At 41.0% G+C, this 4,644-nt stretch overlaps 1 pseudogene; it reads right to left on the bottom strand.

Moving 5' to 3' along the window:
• Positions 1 to 461: 461 nt before the first annotated feature.
• Positions 462 to 1,837, bottom strand: LOC114626058 (annotated as a pseudogene).
• Positions 1,838 to 4,644: the final 2,807 nt, after the last annotated feature.

Here is a 4,644-nt window from a genome sequence, read left to right as displayed (position 1 = left end):
GTGTCTCAAAATTTCTCCATTAACTTAAAAAAAGAAAAAGAGCTAACTCACGTGCCTTACAGGTTATCAAATGAACTTAGAATTAACAAACATGCCAAACTTTTAATTGTAGACGCAGCTCCTATAGTTTTACAAAAAAGCATGTCTTCTCAACATGCACCAACAGTGTTCAATTTATGCATGTATTAGAGAAATATTTAACATAATTCAGCTGCTTTAACCGAAATACACTGTCCTACAGTAACTAGAGAAAAGCTAGGAATTAAGTTTAACAGTTACAGTTCACTCAACTTTGCCCCGTGGTCCTAGGTGACTGCTATGTTCAACAATGAACCTTTGAGTGATGCCAATGTTCACTTAAGAGAGCAGGCATAAAACTACAAGGCTGGATTCCAAAAACTGTTAAACTGAAGGGTTTTTAAAAAATGTCTTTTTGACCAAGAGTCAGTGATCAAAATCAATTACATTCCCCATCCACCACTCATACCAGACATGCTAGACATCCCTCCCATTCCATTCACACCCAGAGATGCTCGGCTTCCACTACTGTAATAGCTACTGCTCACTGCTCCTTGGCTACATACGCAAATGTTTGATTGAAAATCACTGGAGTTTTCCTGTAAAACTTGGTCAAATCCACTCATGGTGCTCTGGCCACCATAGCCACCTCCATAACCATCACTCAGCTGCTGGCTGGCTGGGCCACCGTAACTGGACTGGTTTGCATGAGCACCACCACTTGCTCCTGCTGTAGAATTCAAGAAGAGTTCTACATATCTGTGTTGCATACTTGCTTTATCTTTTGACATAGCTGCAACAGCATCTTCACGGGTTGCAAACTCAGCATCTGTTTCAGTTACTCTGCCATCAGATCCAATCTCAATATGTACTCTCACAGGGTGGAGTGGTGAAAAAAAAATTATAAATATCATTCTCAGTAGCTCTGTATGGTAGTCCCCGTATGTGTACACAGTGTCCTGTTGTACTCTGGAAAGTAGAGCCACCATCCTCGTATCTGTGGTCAGACATTCCTGAAAAACAACAATGAGGTCTCTTCCAAATCTATCTGAACCAAATCCATAGCCATCATTATAGACATAACCATCGTAGCCTCCATAGCGTCCACTATAAGCACCACGCCTCATCCTCTCAAAACCAGCTCCTCTGCCAATGCTGTTAAATCCTCTGCCAGCCCCAGGTCTGTCATAGGGACCTGGCCTCTGCATGGCCATAAGTCTTCGTGGTGGATCATAGTGAGTTCTAACTTCAGCTCGACTGCTCTTAAATATTTCAATATACCTGTGCCCTATTCTTTCCTTGTGTTTCTTTAGAGCCTTTTCAGCGATTTCCTGTGAAGCAAACTGCACGAAGGCTTCCCCCGTACTCATCTCCTGGAAGTCCACCGGCAATGTTATCCCATTTGACATGATTTCCAACCCTGAGAAGAACTGAACAATTTCTTCCTTGCTACATCCAAAAGGGAGTCCTCTAAGCCGTACAAAGCCGTCATTGGCCGCGTCAGGACTATTTGGACCAGTATGCTTCAACACCCAATCCATTTCAACGTTGTTTGACTTGAATACTTCAACATATCTGTGTCCCATAGTTTCTCTGTCTTTTTTCAAGCCCAATTTGACTTCATCTTCCGATTCAAGTTCAACAAAAGCCTCGCTACTTGGTCTGCCTTCTCTGGTGTAGATGAAATTAATACCTTGAGCCCCATTTTGAATTTTGCAGTCAGAAAAAAAAAACGTTGCACTTCATCCACCGAGCAGGACCAGGGCAAGCCCCGGACCTTCACCACAAAGCCCTCTCTGCCTTCTGTTCCCAGCATCATCTTCTCTTCACTGGTCCTGGCATCGAAACAGACTGCAGGGCTCAACACAAAGCCTCGGCGTGGCTGAGGAGAAAATGGGAGTGACTTTTTAAATTTTTTCCAATCTTACATATGAATCTAACCTTTTGAGGATCTCTTGAATAATCTCTACTAATAGCTGCCTGTTCTTTAACAGAAGTAGATGCCAACATCTACAACAGGAGTGCTCTGATATCCTTTAAAGCATCCCAAAGTCTCCTGTGAGAAGTCTTAACCCTGAACATGCCAGTTGGGGTGGAACTAAGTTGCCCCTTTCTCTGTGGCTTGTTGTTTACTCAGTGCTGGTGACTGGCTGGGACTAGATGATATCAATGACCTGGTCCAACTGTAACTACTGCTGTTTTGAACACGGCTCCACAGAAGACATGGATTAATAGTTCTCAATCTTTTGAGTTGATTCTATAAGCAGCTACTGCTGCCAAGTGATTTGTATGTGAGTTTTGCATTGAAGCTCCTTTCCTGGCTTGTGTTTTAAAAGGGTTAAGATTAATGATAACTTGCCCATTGGTGTCCCTAGACAGAGGCTACACAACTTGGTAGCCTGTGAGCATCTTCCAGTACTCAGAAAGCTAGCCTGCTTATCAATACTTCCAAAGACCAAGATTTTACGTGAAGGATGCCAGTGGTGGCAGTTCTTAATAAGATCCCAGGAGCTCTGATGTGCAACTGGAGTTAGTAATTATTTTTCCTATCTTACAGATTTTACATCTTCTAGAAATGTTATCTGGGTCATACTGGAGGATTATGTTTCCATTTATGTCTATGGGCCTTTCAGAAGAAGCATTCCCATAATTTATAAAACCTATTATTTCAGGTTTATCTTGATGTGGCATAAAAGCTGTGCCAGGTACCAGCCAAATAAGCACATAAAATTTGGCAAAAAAGTGTTTGCAAGCACATGTAAACATGTAATTGAGAGCCAGAAATGTCATCCTATCCTCTTTGTGTGCTTTCGTCTGCCAGGTGGGACTCTGTGTGCTGACATCTTCTCTCCCTGTGTGAATTCTTGATATGATTGCATAAAAACCAGTAAGGGAACAGACACATCCCACATTGTCGTAGCAAATATTCAGACACAAAAGCAGTATCGATTTTTCAAAGAAGAATAAAAAAGATTAAAGAATGAATATTTTTTTCATTCTTCTTAAAGAAAAGACTTTGGGATTTTGGTTAACATTTTTTTAGACATCTCCACTCTTCTGTGCTCTGGATTATATCTTTCATGCTGTTTCTGAGCCTTCTTCCTTGTGATTCCCTCTATGAATTTGTTCCCATTTTATTTGTAATAAGCTCACATTTTCTTTGTATAAAACTACACTTTTGAGCCAGCATTCTATCAAGTCAGTGATCTACTTTTTTGCTTTTGTATAGTAAGCATGTATTCTCTTTTAAGTGACAAAGAACTCAAACTTGGTTATACAAAAGCAGGTAATCCAAATGAAGAAAGATACCACACTAGGGTTCTCTTGATTTCTCAGTTCTGTATTCTTAGCAGTACTTTTACTTTCATTTGTGTATCTGTTTAAGCATGGCCAGATTTTATTTTATTTTTTATTCTTCTCTCATACAATACATTCCAATGGCAGCTTCCCTTCCCTCTACCCCTTTCAGTCCCCTCCTCACCTTCCTTCTCCCCTAGATCCATGTCCCTACCCCCAAAGGAGCAGGCTTTCCAGGGACATCAAAAGGGAACAACAAGACTAGGCACAAACCCTGACATCAAGGGTGAACAACATAACTCAATAAGATAAATAGGATTCCAACAGCAGGCAAAAGCATCAGAGATACTCCCACTCTCACTGTCAGGAGTCCCAACAAAATATCCAGTCAATAGCAATAAAGTATCTGAAGACGACCTAGTGTAGACCCATGCAGGCTCTGTGCTTGCTGCTTCAGTATTTGTGAGCCCCCATGCACTCTGCTGCTGGCAATGCTTTCCTGGTGTCCTGGACGACTGTTGACCCCATATTTCTTTCTCCCCCTCTTCTGTGGGGTTCCTGAAGCATCTAGTGAAGAGAGCTGATTGAGACCTCCAAGTTGGACTCTTCTCTACCTAAAGTTTGGCCATGGGCCTTTCTTTTTTCTTAATGAGTACAAATTGGAATCATTTTACATGAATGTCTAAAATTTAATTTTTCTTTTCTGATTTTTACTATACTTTACAAATACTTTCTATAGATTTTGCTCTGATAACTAAAGCCTTGGACTGTGATCTGGACAAAGGGCAACATGCAGATATAAGCTGATCTGATCTGAATCACTTGAAAAAATCTTTCAGGGTGACTTTGCATATTCCCATCAGGGAGTCTACAAACAAATAGCATTTGTTATTACAACTTGAGAATCTGCAGAGTAAAAATGCTGAAGATGGCTGAGTCAAGGCTGCCCTGTGTTACATAATGACAATTCTCATACAGACTCAGAACTCAGAAACCAAAGCTTGATGTTTGTGTCCATTTACCACAGCCAGTGTGCTAGCTGTTAAATATTCTGTTTGAAGTGCAAAGGCCCTGAGGTAGGAACTTACTAGATGCACAAGCAAGACAGAAATAGGTGAAACAGGAGATAACAATATAGACATCTGAACCACAGTTGGCATTCCATACAGGCTGGGCAACTCTGGCCCCATTCTTTCCAAGAGGAGAAAGATAACAGAATCATTCTAGCTTCATCAAACCAATGCTTTAGTGAAACAAGAGTAGAGTTAAGGAGAAATGGGAGATAGAAATTTCTCTATTAGGATCTAGGTAACAGGAAAAAAGACATGG

This window comes from Grammomys surdaster, unplaced genomic scaffold (assembly GCF_004785775.1).
Source record: "Grammomys surdaster isolate TR1022 unplaced genomic scaffold, NIH_TR_1.0 226, whole genome shotgun sequence".
Lineage (NCBI taxonomy): Eukaryota > Metazoa > Chordata > Mammalia > Rodentia > Muridae > Grammomys > Grammomys surdaster.
This window is presented reverse-complemented; position numbering and strand designations above follow the sequence as displayed.